The sequence below is a fragment of the Triplophysa dalaica genome, chromosome 7 (assembly GCF_015846415.1).
Source record: "Triplophysa dalaica isolate WHDGS20190420 chromosome 7, ASM1584641v1, whole genome shotgun sequence".
Taxonomy (NCBI): Eukaryota; Metazoa; Chordata; class Actinopteri; order Cypriniformes; family Nemacheilidae; genus Triplophysa; species Triplophysa dalaica.
The window spans coordinates 13,723,828-13,742,905 of NC_079548.1; positions in this window are offsets into that span (position 1 = coordinate 13,723,828).

Here is a 19,078-nt window from a genome sequence, read left to right on the forward strand (position 1 = left end):
CCCAACCCAATCACAACACGAGGGTATCGCAATTTTATGGGCAGCATAAATTAATAGAACACCGGCGTTGATGCCACGTGACCTTCACGTGTGGCATCAAAGTACCGCGAGAGCATTTCTAGTACAGCCGGCTTGCTCAGCGGCGCAGCATCTCAGAAGTGGCTGCACAAGGTTGTGACGACGACATAGCTTTTCATGATTGGGTAAACAACGATCATGTGCATTTCAGGTTTATTATAACACCCTTAGTTCATTGATAAATATTAATGCATGTTTTTTTAAACCACTAAAACTCTGGTCGTTTAATAAAATAAAAACGAAATAAATACAGACTCCGTTGCTTATTTAATAAGATATTTCTATGTTTACCATAATTTTTAGACACTGTGATTGGACAAATCCAATATTTTAATCCACTTTCAAACGAAGACACGGTAGGAACATCACTACGGCAAGAAGCAGGTGTCTGACTGTTTTTCTAGGTGACCGACTTAACTGCTCCTTTTTCAACTCTCTAATCTTTTTAACAACTACTAATCTCGCCGATTGGTCTGTGCAGCGCTGCATGAGCTCGAACACACCTAATGTGTTTCTCTCCAAACAAAACACGTGGTACTATCATGATCCTGCCCCAAGAAAATCCTGACAAGACGTGGCAGAACCATGACAACGCATTGTGATAAACTCAATATTCATACCGACTTGACCTGATTTATTTTACTATCCTCACAAAAACACTGCTTCAAATTGAAAATACACTGTCACTGAAATAATATATATAAAGAAGTAATATATCTAACGCAGGAAGTATTAAAAAAACATTTTGTATATTGTTTTTTTTTGTTTCAAAGTGCTTTACAAATGCAAGATATCATAAACTTAATCCAAACCATCATCTTAACTATTCGAAACAAATTCTGAACTATTGGAAACTAAATGAGAATAAAATGCCTACAAATCGGGAGAAAATATGATTGGTGGAGGAAAGGCCCAAGTGAATGATTGGTTTCACTTGACTAATGACTGAATCAGTACTGGTTTATTTTAACAAAGTGTGCCCCCATGTGGGAAAATATTTGTAAGGAGTTATGATTTTTATTACATTTTGTATTATCATTCATAACACCAATATTTTTACATTCATCCCAATTCTTACAAGTTGAAATAATTCCTCTAACAAATTAAGCAATAAGATGATTCATTCATTGAGTGAACATATCACTGTGATGAAGCCTGTACATTTTTCATGCAAAGATGACAAATATAATGCAGCATGAAAAAAGAGTTCAGTCCATCACTGCTTTTATAATACAGTGAATTTAGGCTACATGCAGTACTGCAGTTAAAATGAGCAAGTACTAAATAAAATTATGAATTTATAGTTCTTAAATTTATATAGTGCATTATCAATGCAACTATTCTCATGACTCCTCCTCATACTGTACTTCATGGTTTTGGAACAGCTCCGTGTATTATAGTTATCACTGTGATTCTCTTGCACAATAATACACTGCAGTGTCTTCAGTTTTCAGCTGATTCATCTGCAGATATAAATTCGAGCTGTCTTTAGATGCTGTGAATCTGCCTTGAACTGTTGAAGCCGAGCTCTTGTCCGTATCTGAATAATAATAAATGATCCATTCTAATCCTTTCCCAGGTGCCTGACGGATCCAATGCATGTTAGTGCCCGGAACAGAAAACCCACTACAGGCACAGGTCAGTTTGTGGGAATGACCTGGAGCCACAACTACTGGCTGTTCAGACTGTGTAAGCACAACCTGTGAGTCAATACCTGTTTATAAACACAAGTTGTGATTATTATATTTTTATTCACACTGTCGGATACACTTTTATTTATGTAGAGAGTATACTTACAAGACATAGAAGCTGTCAACAGGAAGAGATATAAAGTGACCATGATTTATATCAAGGCAACAATGGTGATTCACCTCATAAAAGATGAAAAAGAGTGCACTTAAAATGTGTCTGTAGGTTTGTTAATATGACATGTATGTCAAATTCATTTGCATTGAAAATGCAGTGTTCCTGCTATAGCCTGCCTTAATATTCATGCTGGCCCAGCCCCTTTTTTTGCTCACTAGACCTGCCAGTCAACCAGGAAATCTGATGCTGGTTGACCAGCAAGATCTTTCTTGGCAAGGTTGGTCCAGAAAATCTGAATATGGATAGACACATATCACAAATTTACCTCACAAATTTATTTTTTGTATATGTATCAGATTAAGTAATGCAATTATATTTTTTACTTCAATACAATTATTTATTTAAATCTTAACACATGGAGCAAATTTTAGGTTAACATTTTGTCAGTGTCATATGATCTTTATATCCATGGCAAACTTCTCTTATCTCATGCCTGTAGTGTTTGTTTTTGCAACCATATGTAATATGCACAGAGACGGCCAGCTGTTTCCTCAGTTTTCAAACTTTATTGCTGCTCTGTTTTCTTGGTGGAAGTCTCTAGAGATGATGAAGTGTTTTTTTAGTCTGGCAATGTAAGCTATTTGTGTTTTTGCCTTCAATTCCTAAGTGCACAGTGACTTAGTATGTTTGACTTATTATATATTCAATTAGGAATTTATTCTTTAAAAGCACACAGTACATATAACAGTTCTTCCTTAAATTGAATGTTTATATAAAGTATCACACCATAGCTTTTATTTTCATACTGTATATCTGTGCAAAAGATGTGACTGTAGTGTTAAACTGTTTTTATCATTGTGCCGCATATGTACCAAACACAGTATTACACAGCTGTGTCCTCTACATGGAGATTGTGTCTTTTAAGATATATTGTGTTCTTAGACATGTCTCTGGAGATGGTGAATTAGATTTTCAGTGAAACATTGTAATCTATGCTATACCACCAGAATGGATCATGCCAATGCACTCAAGTGTCTTCCACTGAGCGTGTCTGATCCATGAAGGTGCCTTTGAGCCATCACTAAAGAATAACACTTTACATGAAATACTAATAGATTCTTCAGGTTTTACCACAAGAGAGCTTGGTTGGTTATGTTCCATGTTGCAGTTCACATCTGTAATTTAGTACAATATTATGTTAGGTGGGGGCACGGTGGCTTAGTGGTTAGCACGTTCGCCTCACACCTCCAGGGTTGGGGATTCGATTCCCGCTTCCGTCTTGTGTGTGTGGAGTTTGCATGTTCTCCTCGTGCCTCGGGGGTTTCCTCCGGGTACTCCAGTTTCCTCCCCTGCTCCAAAGACATGCATGGTAGGTTGATTGGCATCTCTGGAAAAAATTGTCCTTATGGTGTCAGTGAATGAGTGAGTGTGTGTGCCCTGCGATGGGTTGGCACTCCATCTAGGGTGTATCCTGCCTTGATGCCCGATGACTCCTGAGATAGGCGCAGGCTCCCAGTGACCCGAGGTAGTTCGGAAAAGCGGTAGAAAATGGAATGGAATGGAATTATGTTAGGTTAAAAATGTAGTTTGGTTGTATCGTGTATTAACATGAAACAGTATAATAATGCATAAAACTATACAAGTATATATCAGCTTGTGCAACAGTGTAATCGAGACTTTTAAAAAATAACTGAAAAGTCTGAAAATGGCCCCAAATGTTGTTAATTTCACTTGTGAAATATATAAAACGTTCAATGAAAGTTGAAATGAAAGGGTGTTAATGGTAAAATGTCCCTTCATCATGAAATTTGAGAAAAATATATAACATTTTAATTATTAAGAAGTTTTGTACTTGTATTTGAATGAATGTGAAATTTTTGCATGACAAATCAAAAAAAATTCAGAGTTTATTTTCGGAAAATTATAAAAATAAGTTAGAATTTACACTTAGTGTGAAACCCAAGAATCAATGTTCAGAGATCATCCAATTAACAGATCTATCCAATTAACATCTACATCATGTGGTTATATTTTTAAATCATATAGTTATGTTAAGTATGTCATGTAAATAAACTCACCGTTTACAGAAACCAGCAAAAGAAAGAATGTTAAAAAAAACATTGTGTCTCTCTTCCCTTTCAGCCAATGAGGTCAGTCATAAATCATTTATCAGTCATTTATATAGGAAAGATGGCAGATGTGTTTTGCATTGCTGATGCATTTGTTCATGTAGGTGTGTTCAAACAAGTTTTTTTGTATTTTTTTAAACAACGGAGAAGGGAGCCCTCTTTTGAGGTCTAAAATAAAAATTTTTGGGGGGGCACACCACGTCATGGCATATAGTAGATTACATATACATCCATTAAATTGTTTTTCAAAGGCCTAATTACAACCTTAAGTGTTCAGTGCTCAAGAGATTTTTTGTACAATTTATTTTAACACTTTAACTTTTATATTTTGTCGAATAGTATGGATGGATTAAAATTTAAAATAGAAAAAAAGTATAACAACGGTCTATTTCTGTCATGATTCCACCTCTTCCTGTTAGGTAATTCTAGGTCTTGAGGTGGAATCATACAGGATCCTTTGTTTCTCAAGTCTACGTCATCTGTTCCTGCCCTCCTGTTTCTTAGTTTGTGTTGATTAGCTTTCCCTTGAGTGTTAATCCCCCGCACCTGTTCCCCCTTAAGTTCTCTCCCCTATAAAGAGTCCTCATGTTTCTCTGTCTGGTTGCTGGTTCATTGTTTGTCATGTGTACGTATTACCTCGTGTGCTTGATGTTCTCCAGTGTCCTCAGCTTTTTGCTTGTTCCTCGTTTCTTGTTCCGAGTTACCCCTGTATTATAATAAATACCTTTTGTTACCCGTACCATCACCTTTGTGTCTGCCTGCAATTGGATTTCCCTCACTGTCTCTCCTGTGGCTCAGTTGTGGGATCGGGGATTCGTCACACCAGAGACCCGAGTTCGATCTCCGATCCTGACAATTTCATTACATAACCCAAATACAACAATTTATTTAACTGACTATTAGTCTAATAGAGAGATTATTGTACAGGTTTTGTGGTAGTTTATGACATTGTGTTTATAGCGAGCACAATAATACACAGCCGTGTCCTCAGTGTTAAAGTTTTTTGCTGATAACAGAACTGTTTTGCTGGAGGATTCAGAAAGTTACACAGAAATATTCGATCCATTCCATATCCAGTTTGTGTAGCCACCGCCTGAGTCTGAATGTCCAGTAATCTTACATCAGATGGAAAACGTTTCTCTGGGTATAACTACCACGACTGCAGGTTGGACCCGCTGAATACTCTCAACACCTGAAAAGGGGATAATACTATATGGTTCTTTATGTAATGCATTGAGTTTAATACTCAAATTGATAGAAACTTAGAAATTAATCTAAACACGATTAGTTTTATGTTTTATATACTAAGTTTAAATATACTTAGATGAGAAACCCATGTGCTTATAAGACTAGCAAGAGTGCCACCTTTTGGAAAAAGTCAGTATAAGGGATGACTGGAGATGAATGATTACATTTCTTTCTTATAGTGACTTAAAGAGATCATATGGCGGGAACACGAGTTTTCTGTGTCTTTGGTGTGTTTTTAGTTGCCCATGCATGTATTATACACTTAAAATTGCAAAAATTTAAGTATCGGAACAAAAGATGCATTCTGTCTAAAAAGGAATGCTCACCCAGACCTGCCTGATACACCTCGTATAACCACATCAAAAATATGTTACTATGATTTGACCAAGACCGACCAACTAAAGATTTCTAGATTCTAGATCAACTAAAGATTTCTAGATTCTAGATCACACTAGAACCGACTCTCTAACCATCAGGCCACGACTACCCACACCCTTAATATACACTCAGTGCCCCTGGTTAAATATGGCATACCATTACAACACGTCACCACAATCAACGCAACCATACGCGCAAACTAGTTGGCTAAGGCTGTTCTAGCCTCATTTGCACCGTTAATGCATGCTCAGTGCCCCCTGTTCTGTATGCCGTAACATTCCAACACAAAACACCATTTTATTACGTGGTCACTTGGCAGCCCATATTGCGTCCTTCCGTTTCAACCACAACAAGTGGCTGCTTCTCTTAGCAATAGTGGCAAGTTCTTTGATTTGCTGGGTTTGACCTCCATCTGTGCCCAACTAATGTTCTCCTGGAGCTTATCCAGCAGCCACTTTGTTCATGCTTTGGTTGTTGTTATGTTTGTCATGTTATCCATATATGCCCTGATTGGAGGTAGGAGCAACCCATTTTTCTGACGCTCTCCTCCAACCTCCCAATTAATGCAATGCCCGGATTATTATTTCAATTGCCATTGTGAAAGAAAGTTGTTAATTTGTGCAAGCTGCCATTATGCCAACCTCCAGCTGTTGTCATGAGTTATACTATCCAGTGTTGTAATACAGAATTGGAGATCCTGAAAAAATGCCTTAATCAGCTTTGTTACCTGTTCTGGAATGTGGAAGAAGTCAAAGGCTGTAACAGCAGCTCATGTGGCAATGATCCAAAGGCATTGGCAAGATCTAAACCACATGCTGGTCTTACGTCACCTTTTTTTGCCATTTGCAGCTGGAGCCAGATGATGTTAGCAAGTTTCACTGAAGTGTCAATGAAGTTGTTTCTCTTCAGAAATCCTGAGAGTCTATTGGCCACAACGCTGAAAAAATCTCACCTTCCACATTCAAGAGGCTAATTTTGCGAAACTGGTCAATAGTTGAGGAGTTTTTTTACTTGGGGATCAGATTTTCTCCTGCCCTTCTCCAGACCTTTGGTATCACCTGCTTTTTCTATGCCACAGCCATTAATCTCCAAAGGTACCTCAACATCCCAGGGGCATTCTTGTAAAGCCTATGAGGTATACTGTTGGGTCCAGGAGCTGATCTTGCCCGTTTTACTGCACTGTCCACTTTGTTCTTTTTGGGGAATTTAGGACTCAAAAAATTGAGATTCAATTAAGAAACAAGAATTATTATGCAGAAATGTGACTATTATGGTTGTAATAATTTTTCTAAGGACTGTTTTTTTTACAAAAGCACACACACTTGTCTTGTCCCTCTTGCACAGTAAAAGCAGTGAAGCACACGTGTCTTCAATTTGCAGTCAAGTCTTCTGAAGCTAGCTTCTGTCAGAGGCAGGGACGCCTCCGTACTTCGGGTAGAGGTCACCACCCTTCTGGCAAAACAGGCATCGAGTTCGTCCCTCAAAACCAAGATGTTCAGTGGGTCACCACCCGCACTTCATCGCTCCCAAGAAAGACGGCGGGTTTCCCCCAAAGGCTGCGTACCCTGAACAGAGCACCTTCACAAGCTGCCATTCAGGGTGCTCACACAGAGGCGCGTCCTGACATCTATGAGGTGTCAGGATTGGTTCGTGGCAATCGACCTGAAGGACGCTTACTTTCATGTCTCGATCCTCCTCGACACCGGCCGTTCCCACGGTTCGCGTGCGAGAGGCGGGCATATCAGTACAGAGTCCTCCCTTTCGGTCTGTCCCTGACCGCCCTTTCTCCCTGAGAGGAGGAAGGCGAGCGGGTACTAAACTATCTCAGCGACTGGCCTATCTTGGCACACTCGCGAGATCTGTTATGTACACAAAGGGACCTGGTGCTCCGGCACCTAGGTCGATTGGGACTCCAGGTCAACCAAGAGAGGGGCAAGCTCTCCCCAGTGCAGAGCATCCTCTTTCTCGGTATGGAACTCAGCTCTGTCACCATGTCGGCACACCTGTCCGCAGTTGTGCCCAACCAGTGTTGAACTGTCTGAAATGAACATTTTAGGCAGACAGCGGTCCCCCTGAAACAATTCAGAGGCTCCTGGGACACATGGCGTCCTCGCGGGTTAATACCCCTCGAGTTGATGCACATGACACCGCTCCAACACTGGTTTCAGAGTCGAGTTCCGAGGAGAGCGTGGCACACCGGCAGCAGGCGCATGGTGATGCCGCCCTGCTGCCGACGCACCATAACCCCTAGTCTTTATGACTTTTTCGACGGACTCAGGTCCCTCTGAGCAGGTTATGAGGCAGGTCGTGGTGACGACTGAAGTCTCCCTGCAGGGGTGCGGTGTAGTGTGCAACGGGCACGCAGGTGGGGTGTTGGACGAACCCCCGCCTGCGCTGGCATATCAATTGCCAAGAGTTGTGGGCTATGCTACTTGCACTGAGCAGGCTACGGCCTCTCGTGCGAGACATGCACGTGCTGTTCCGAGGACAGCACTATAGCTGTAGCGAATACAGATCGTCAGGGTGGCGTTCGCACACAGCAGCTAAACACAACTTGCTCGACGCCTCCTCCGGTGGAGTCAACAGGTGACTCGTTCCCTGCAGGCCACACACCCCGGGCAAACTGAACTAGACAGCCGACGTGCTTTCTCGCCAGTTTATGCCTCGTGGAGAGTGGCGACTCCACCCCCGTGCAGTCCAGCTCATTTGGAGGCTGTTCGGGTAGGCCCAGGTAAAACCTGTTCACCTCCCGTAACACCACCATTTGCCCGCTTGATAGTCCCTGCCCTCGGCACGGATATCCTTGCGCACAGCTGGCCGCGGGATGGGCCGAAGCACACCTTCCCCCCCCCAGGAGCCTTCTTGTACAGACTCTGTGCAAGGTCAGGGAGCAGGAGCACCAAGTGTTATTGGTTACACCACACCGGTCTAACCGCACTTGGCCTCAGAGCCGATGCTCTGGACAGCGACTCCCCCTGAACCATTCCCCTGACAGAGGACCTGCTCTCTCAGGGGAAGGACGCGTTCTGGCATCCCAGATCAGACCTCTGGAACACCCATGTCTGGTCTCTAGACGGGACGAGAAGATCCTAAGATGGCTACTCCCCCTATACGGCTGAGACCATCACCCAGGCTAGGGCCCCATCTACTAGGCGGTTACACGCCTCTAGACGGTGCCTCTTCTCGTCCTGGTGTCTTTCTCAACGAGAAAGACCCACTGAGGTGCTTGATCAGGATTGTGTTCCCCTCCTCACGAGACTGGAGACTAACATCTCCCTTCCACACTGAAAGTGTATGTAGTCGCTATTGCCACTCATCACGACTCAGTCGGTGGAAAGTTTCTAGGGCAACACGACCTGGTCACCAGGTTCCTAAGCAGCGAGAGGGCGGAATCCGCCTCATCTCCGCTCCATACCCTCTTGGGACCCTAAGTGGTCCTGGGGAGCCTCAGGGCCCCCCAAAGAGCCCCTCGGAGGTTCCGATCTTCCTCATAGAGTAAGACGGCCCTCCTGACGGCGCTCACTTCCTTCAAGAGGGCAGGGGACCACCGAGCATCCTCCGTGTCCCTGGATTGCCTTAAACTCGGCCCTGGAAACTCTCACGTTATCTTGAGACCCAGGCCCGGATGCGTGCCCAAGAAGATCCCACTACTCCCTCCGGGGCCAAGTGGTGAACTTGCAGGCGCTCCCCATAGGGGAGGAAGACCCAACCCGATTAGTGTTGTGTCCAGTACGTACTGGACCGCACGCAGAGCTCTGAAGCTCTGACCAGCTCCGTGTCTGTTGGAGGACAGCAGAAGGGGAAGGCTGTCTCCAAACAGAGGCTGGCGCACTGGGTCGTGGACGCCGTTACGACGGCATTCCGATCTCAGAATCTCCCATGCCCATTGGCAGTGAGGGCTCACTCCACACGGAGTTTAGCCACCTCCTGGACACTGGCAGAAGCGCCTCTCTAGCAGACATCTGTAGAGCTGCGGGTTGGGCTATGCCCAAACACCTTCGCAAGGGTTAACAACCTTCGCGTAAACCCGGTGTCAGCCCACGTCCTGCGTGGCGACATGTAGGACTGGCATCCGGGGGGGCGTATGCCTGCGAAAGCACCTTTCCACCCTCTAACAGGTTGGGTCAGTGTGCTATTTACCTTTTCTTCTTACCCGAACACATCGCTAAGAAACTGGTACCTCACCAGCCTCACTTCTTACCCAGACACTGGTTAAGAATAGGCATTCCATCCATCACCAAACAAGCACCCCCTGGGGGCTGGCTGGGCAGAGCAGCCTTCCCCCTTAGGCCGGGATACCATGTGAGCTATCACAGATAGCTCTAACCGGACCTAGTGCTACCGGACGTCTGTAACACCCCCTCCGTGGGCTGTTCCGTCTGATGTATCCTCATGAGAATGGTTCCCACTCCTGGTAACCCATGAGCTTCCCCAGGTGGGCCTCCACCTCGCGGTTAACTACTCAGTCCGCACGTTCCATGCGTTCTCCTCCAAGGACGAGACCATACCTATATCCACCATATTCCTCCCCACGGGTAGGAGGTGGCCTCTGTAGCGCTTCTCTGATTAAGAGTCGCGCTTACCCGGTGTAAACTGATCTGGACGGCCTCTCGCCTATAGAGAGCTAAGGCCCCGTCCGTGAAAGTTACCGGTCAGGGCTGTACCCATCTTTCTCCAAGAAAGCTCTGGAACCCCCCGACCACCACACTGGAAGGTTACAGTCTCACGAAAGCTTCGAGATGACACGCCCAGGCTTGTTACCGTCGCTTCGCTAGAGATTGTGACGCGATACAGCGTTGTGGCGTTTTCCATAGGCAACCCCATCTGTCGTTCTCGACACAACGTCGAGAGACCGACAGAAAGGGAACGTCTTGGTTACGTATGTAACCTCAGTTCCCTGATGGAGGGAACGAGACGTTGTGTCCCTTATGCCACGAACACGTATCGTATTCTGCTGCAGTTTGAGAGGTCTCAGGCTCTTCAGAACAAAGGTAAGTGAATGCTGCACGCCGGCCTCCTTTTATACCGGATTTCCGGGGGCGGAGCCCGGCATGCAAATTGCATTCGCCAAATTTCATTGGCCTTTTCTATAGTAGTCAGAGTTGATTGGTTCTCAAGGGCGAACCCCATCTGTCGTTCTCGACACAACGTCTCGTTCCCTCCATCAGGGAACTGAGGTTACATACGTAACCAAGACGTTACATACGTAACCAAGACGTTTTCACAACACAACATTGATTTTGTCTGTTCAACCTCATCTCTCATAATATTTAAAACACTACTTAAAACCCATCTCTTCTGTGAATACTTGACAGACAAAACAAAAAAAAAACACTAACCCTTTCTCTCAACAGGTAGTGGTCTAGCTTTAGTTGAAACCAGTAACTTTGTATTGGCACTTAATGTATTATGGCTCCTGTATGACATATCGCTTATTGCTCCTAAACTCTTTGTAAGTCGCTTTGGATAAAAGCGTCTGCTAAATGTCTAAATGTAAATGATTATATAAAGCTGCCATTCGAGAAGGTAAGATTGGTCTATCGCTGTGGAGTGGTCATGACCTCTAGTTGAAATAAGTGTTGCTTGTGATTAGGTGTAAATAATCTAGGCTGACCAAAAAAGGTGCGTTTAGCAGGGAGTTGGAGGGGGCAGCCACCTAAATGTTACTGGTCTCTTACCTCTGACCAAGATCGGCGAGTAATGAACAAGATCGGCGAGTTTGTGACCATGAGATCCGCGTATAGATGGCCAGACATGAGAAATGGATGAGTGAATATAGTTAAAAGTAAAGCAGGATAATAAAACAATGACCCAAATTGCATGATTATCACTCATAATAATCAAATACAAATAATATCATTCAACATGGTTCCTTATTATCTTTTGGAGTCAGATAAATAACGCAATGTTAAAATAACCTTAACTGTAACTACCCAGAGCGCTGGAAAGGCAGAACGCACTGGGCCATTGGGCCAGTGAGTGGTTGGTGGTTCTTCATTTCTCAAATTTTTCACCACCACACAAAACTAACCGCAGAGGAATTAAGGAAATATCATTTAGCTAAACCATTGCCATGGCAGTACTACATGTGTGTTGTGTTGACACACACGAGGAAGAGGGGTGGGGTTCGCTCAAACTCATTATCATTTAAAGTAACATGCACTAAAACGGGTTGCTGTGAGCAGAGCTGATTTTGACGAGGCAAGAAGGGTTTTGTTTGAGTGTTTTAGGGGAAAATAGGTTCCAGACATTTCATGAAGACCCTTATAAATCATACCAATTTGATGAAATTGGTCGTTTGAGGAGACCTTTAAATAATCTAAATAATTATATTTTGTCTTTTATTTCAAGTTTAGTATAGTACATAAAAGTGGGGAAAAATACTGTATTTCTAGGTCTAAATCTTCAGATTTCACATTCTTGATCATTTTTTTTATTAATAATGTTTTCCATACAAAAAGCCCCTTGGTTTTTAAAAGTCCTTTGCAAACTTTTTATAAAAACCTATTAAAAGGTTCACCCAAAAATGTAAATTATGTCAACATTTACTTACCCTCAGGTTATTCAAAACCTTTATAAATTTCTTTGTTCTGCTAAACACAAAGAAAGATAATTAGAAGTAACCACATGGATCTCTCCCCCATTGACTCCCATTGTATTTGTTTCCCCTACTATGGCAGTGAATGGGGGATGGGATCTGTTTGGATACTCATATTCTTCCAATTATCATTCTAAGATTTTTGGATGAACTATCCCTTTAAGCTGTTTTTTGTAGCTGTTAAAGGAGGATCATTTTCAGTGCGAAAAAAAGTTAGTTACATGAACCGGTCCCTCAGCAGTTTCTGGTGCTGTGTATCACGAGCACAGTAATATAAAGCTGTGTCATCAGTCTGGAAATGTTGACCTTTTTGCTTTGTTGCTTGAGGGATCAGCAGTGAACTTCTTATTCTTCATTGTTTCACTGGCACTTGTGTAACCAGAGTTAAAAAAACAGCCAATCCATTCCATTGCTTTTCTCATTGTATCCAGTTGGTACAGCTACCTCCGCATGCTGAATATACATTAATCTTACAGGCGATAGAAAATTATTCTAATGGGCTTCCATACCATGACAGGAGGCTCATTCAACTCAATACAATTAACACCGGGAACACAGGAATAGATGGATGGATGGATAGATAGTGTGGCAAGGGGGGAGTGGTTTAGCGAGGTCTGCAGCAGGAGAGAGAGCTGGGAGACGAGCGATGAGTAAGTGGAGCACGTGCAAACAATAAACACCTGTATCTGATTCCATAGGGGCACAGTGTAGCGATTTTAGCTGCATGTTAAATTAAGGATGATTTTATCTCACCAAATGATTCTCAACCAGATCTATCAAGATCACATCCATGAAATGAGTTATTATCAAGGAATTAGTTAAGCTCAAAGGAAACTATGTATAATAATCGTCATTACACATACATATTTTACAATTCTGATTAGCAGTATAGTGATAATAATCCTATATGTATTCGTCCAGCAAATGCATCAATGATTTAAACACTAATGTTATCTCATGATCTCAACACCAAACAGAAGGGGATTAGAGAAAGTTGGGCCAGAGAAAGTTCCTTTGTTTCTCATGGCGCCTCATTTGCATAGCTCTGACAGTATGGTCAGTTTGCATTTAATACCTAAACTTAGTTATGGACATAGTATGATGCATTCTATGTTTTTATAACATACTCATCATGTAGGGAATTCAGAGAGTTGTAGTTACATACGAAAAATGCAAGGCATTGAACTGTGAATCATCCCAACGTATGAATACATCAAATGAACCCTAAATCAAAACTTGCATATCTAACAGTTACAGAGTATTTAAAATGGCACGAGCGCCAACGCACAACATAGACATTTCGATACATTTATAGAAAATGATATTTTAAATCACATAAGTTCCTATTTGTTAGAGAAGTTTCTCTGGTTAGCCTCAGATGTTAAGTTAGAGATGACACAGACACTTATCACCAATACTTTGAAGCTAAGGAGTCGTAAATATCCCACAGAGAAACCAAAGGGTTATCACACTCTCAGTGAGAGTTCAAATCCTAAAACCAGACCCCATGGAGCCAGGGACACCAGGACAAAAGGGAGTGAAGGGGGTTTATGGCTTTCCTCTCAATGATCCAGTCACTACACCAGATAAAAGAGGAAGACCAACAGACAGAAGGCGAGAGAGATACGGACAGAGCACGGGAGACCAGAGAGGGAGTTAACGCCTCTGGAGAGGCGTGAGAGATGGTTGGCAAGGATTTGCCATCTCCGGGGCACTCATCTGGTCCTCAGCCAACTGTATGGCTGCGTCCAGCGACGTCGGGCGTTGTCACTGGACCCACACGGCCGTCTTCCTGGGCAGCCAGGAGGTAAACTTTTCCAGCACCACACGGTTGATGATGTCCTCGACGTCACCTTTCCCAGCCAGTAGCCATTTGCGGCAGGGGTCTCGGACAGAACAGAGCACTCAGAGAGCATATAATATTTGACAGAAACACCTGTATAATACACATTTTGTAAAATAATATTTATGGTAAGTGAATGTTTAAAACATGCCTTAATGTACTGTAACGGGGCTAAAGGCACACTTTAAGAAAATGTGTTTTCACTGCACCCGTGATGTGATTGGAGACAAAATGTGTTAACATTGATGTTTTTAGGTTAAAAATCTCATAATGTATGATGTTGCGAGGGGGGACATTTTACACAACAAACAGGGTAAAAAGCTCACCAGCATGGGGTAAAAGGCACACACTGCAAAAAATGACTTTCTAACTTAGTCTTTTTTTCTTGTTTTCCGGTTAAAATGTCTACAAATTCTTAAATCAAGATACATTTTCTCGATGAGTAAAATGACCTAAGGAAATAAGTCTTGTTTTATGGGAAAAAATATGAAATATCAGTGAATTAGTGCTTTAAACAAGCAAAAAAATCTGCCAATGGGGTAAGAAAAATAAACTCGAATTAAGGTTGAACTTTTTCTTAGTCGCTCAATTCAAGATTATTTTTCTTACCCCATTGACAGATTTTTTTGCTTGTTTTTAACAAAAGTTCTATGAAATTTCATATATTTTTACTAAAACAAGATTTATTTTCTTAGGTCCGTATACTCAACAAGAAAATGCTTCTTGATTAAAGAATTTTTAGACATTTTTACTTGAAAACAAGAAAAAAAGTCTAAGCAAGAAAGTCATTTTTTTGCAGTGCAGTACTGATGCAAATACTTGGCATAAAATAATAATGTTTTAATGACTTTTATCTAAATACTGGTACAAAAAAATCACTTTAGCAAAGTTTATACTATTAAATTTTGTTCCATAAACACACTGTCATTAAAATATGTTAATATCACAATATATAAAATGAAAAATATATTTTCAAAAAGTTAAGATTTTGAAAGCATTGGAGATCTCATATAAATATAGATTTACAGTAGTAACTGTTATTATATGATTAATATAATATTTTAAATAAATAAAATAAATAATAATGGTTTCATTACAAATATGGTGTTTATCTCTGAGGTGAGCACCCAATGTAATATATGATTGTAACGAGGAAGGCGGGACGACAGTGGCGGAGCTACACTTTAAAAACAGGGGTGGCAAAGGGGTGTCAAGGTAAAAATAAATTATTTTCCACAAAATGTATATAGATTAAATTAAAGTTGTTTATTTTCCAAAATGTACAAAATTATATATGTATTAAGTATACAGCAAAAATAGAACAACAATTATTCAAAGTGCTCCTTGGACTAATCAACTCCAAGAGAAAAAACTGAGGTATACTCGGACCTGTCAAAACAAGGCAAGGACTAGGCAGTTGTACACATTCAAACATGTACTACAAGAATAATAGTAGAACAACAATACAAAAAAAACATAGAGCCCTTTATCACTGACTCTAATGATAAACTTCAATAGTTGTACCAGGTATAACCTGCATTTACCCATGGTATGGCACCACCAAGTTCACACATACAAACATTCAGATTCAGAACAGCATAATTCTGCGGTTCTGGTGAGATGAAGCAAAATGTTTTACACACCTCACGAAGAAACCATAATTTGGAACAATTTGCTTGTTATAATTTTTAAAATGAGTACACCGTTACTAATAATACAAATACTAAAGTAATACATGACGACAAAATCTGAGTATATTGAGGTCTAGCCTATTTGACAACACAAGGAAAATTGCTTAAAGACATCTAGACATGTTATCCCAGATAGCAAATTTTTGCGGCCCACATCTGGGCCACACCTTACTCCCCATACTTTACTCCTCTGGCCCACATACGGCGTGGAATGATGGCACTTGTGCGGTCCGCTCCTGTTTCTCAGATTTGGGCCAAAGGCATGCCAAAGCTATGCCACATGTCAAACATCAGAACAAATAAAGCAGAGCTGAACCAAATATAAACAACAGTTCATTTCAATTCTGACCCAGATTTATCCCAAAACCAACACCTCTCTGTGCTCCTGTTTTACAGAATTTGTATTTAGTTTCATTATTATTAAAGTGATGATTGAGTTATTAGTGATGAACATCTGCTGTTAACAAACAACATCACTGCAGAAAAGTTCAACAAAAACTACAAATAAATTACCCAGAGAAACATAACTACAACCTGAAATACAACCTGAAATAAAACTCAGCTAACAAAAATGTGTTATAAGAACGTTCCTTAGAGGTTTTTCAGATGTTTGATGATTTTTTAATGTTTTAAGAATGTTACCATCATGGTGATCAGTGTTTCCTTGGGTTGTGCTCTTGACACCTCGGCAAAATTTTGACTGATCTGCTGAATGTGGGTTCTTCTAAAGTGCATTTGTCATGGCAGAGCAAATGTGAACCTAACCAAATGGTGTTGGTGGAACCACTGTGGTGTTATAATGTAATTCAGTACTCTCATTTAGTTTGAGTGCTCAACTGTAGGTCCTTAAAGAACATTGTAAGATCACAAAGTTTGATTGTATTTGGATATCTAGAAAGATTTGTGAAAAACTGATATATTATCAAACATTTTGGAATGACAAAGACATCAAGAATCAATGTATGAATCTCAGCAATGGTGAGAAACAACCAACTAACTCAGATAAAAGACTTAACCGCAATGCATGCTGGGAATTATAAATATGTTTTGTGCTATGATGTTACCCAGCTTGCATTACAGCATGAAGTTTTCTTTTGTTTATTCTTACCATTGTTGAGATTCGTAAACTGATTCTTCATGTCTGTGTGTCTAAGTTCAGAGTAAATTTCTTTTTTTTTTCTAACAAATCTTTATAGTCTTAAATACGTAATCAAATTCCCAGATGTTTTAATGTACATACAGGATCAGCAGCACAGAAATTTATTCAAATGTAAACATGGTAGATATCTCACTGACCATCAACCAACACCATTAATCAGAGCATAATTTCAATATCTATTACAAATGTACTGTAAAAGTACATATATGTGCAAGAGTAAATGTCATGGGTCACGAGCCCAACTCAAGGAAACACTGATCACCATGATGGTGATTTTGTCAGCTGGGAACGATCTTAAAACATACATAACTGACATTTTGAATATATTAAAATGTAAAAAAAACTCTAAGGAACGTTCTTATAACAAACTTTTGTAAGCTTGGTTGTATTTCAGGTTGTAGTTGTTGTATTTCTCTGTGTAATTTTTTTTTTATTTTAAAAAGTAGATGTTCATCACAAATAACTACATTATCACTATAATAATAATGAAACTCAATACAAGTTCTGTCAAACAGGAGCACAGAGAGGTGTTGGTTTTGGGATAAATCTGGGCCAGAATTGAAATGAACTGTTGTTTATATTTGGTTCAGCTCTGCTTTATTTGTTCTGATGTTTGACATGTGGCATAGCTTTGGCATGCCTGTGGCCCAAATCTGGCAAACAGGAGCGAACCGCACAAGCGCCATCATTCCACGCCATATGTGGGCCAGATGAGTAAAGTATGGGGAGTAAGGTGTGGGCCAGATTTGGGCCGCAAAAATTTGCTATCTGGGATGTTAAGTAAGGGATAATGTATAGAGAGGCGGTTTTAATAGGGAATACAACACCGACAGGCTGTTTAGGAGCCCGGCGTGAAGCGGAGGGATCTTAAATCAGCCTGAAGGGGTTGTATTCGCTAAAACAACCACCTCGCTATACATTATCCCGCTTATTACATGGCTACCTACCAAATAAATAAATAATTTGACACAACATATTGATTTAAAAGGGAGTTTATTGATTTAAAAACTATTTATATTGCTTCCGCTAAAGAAAATAGTCCGTTCGGTCTGTACGGTTAGAATCCTGCGTGCATGGCAACGCTCTGTTTTTCATGACAACGGTCTGTTATACTAAGATTAGTGCTGCATTACACGTGCCAATATGAATAAGCCTACCTAATGTCTGTGATTGTTGCTGAACATTTGCTAACGACATGTTTTAAGCATATTCACGACTGCGTGACAGTATTAGTCAGTCAGTTTCACGACTAGTAATGCCCATGAAGTATTAATGCTAAGCACTAAAGTGCAACGTCTCCCTTACTTCCCGTTAAAACACTACTTCGTTTAATTTAATACCAATAAAAGCCGTACATACCAGCAAAATGCTCTTTCATCGATCCCGTGTGCTGTCGGCGTTGTTTTGGAGCCGTTTGGAGCACGTCACGAAGGTGCTGCGTGTCATCTTAACCAATGAAAAGTGTAGCAGCAACAACACGCTGCGGCTGCACGCTTGTGCGTGCTCCGTAAAGATGCATTCACGTCCGCTGGGAGATTTGGGAAATGTTCGTAAAAATCTAACAGTGTAATGTTTTCAGCGGGGTGGCAACAGGGGTGGCAAGGACTTCGTCTGGGGTGGCAATTGCCACCCCAACTAGCCCTCTGGCTCCGCCACTGCCCGTGTTCCAGTCGATTTTTGGATTACACTGGTCCTGTTGAAAGTGTTGTATGTTATTTCATCTGTCGGTGTATTTCGTGTTTTGGACTTATTATTTACTAGCTGTTTTGTTCCCCTCGTGGAAAGTTTTCTGTTTAGTAATACCTGTCTCTGTTTTGCCCCATCGTGGGCTTGGTTTTGTTGATTTAATAAAAGTCTCTGTTACCTTAAACCGCCTGCATCTGGGTTCTGCTCACACGATTCGTGACACACAGACGCATGCAAACACACATTTAATGTTCTCATGATTTACAAATACAGAGTGGATATTTCTGATTAAGTCATTGAAGCATGATTCTTTTGAGCGCAAAAATTTCGTTTGACTGACAAGAGTGCCACCTAATGGAAATATAGCAGTGAATGGAGAATGAATGAAGTTCAAGCATAACTGATATGAATGTAAACCTTTGAAGGAGATTATTTAAAAAACACTCATTTTTAATAATACCA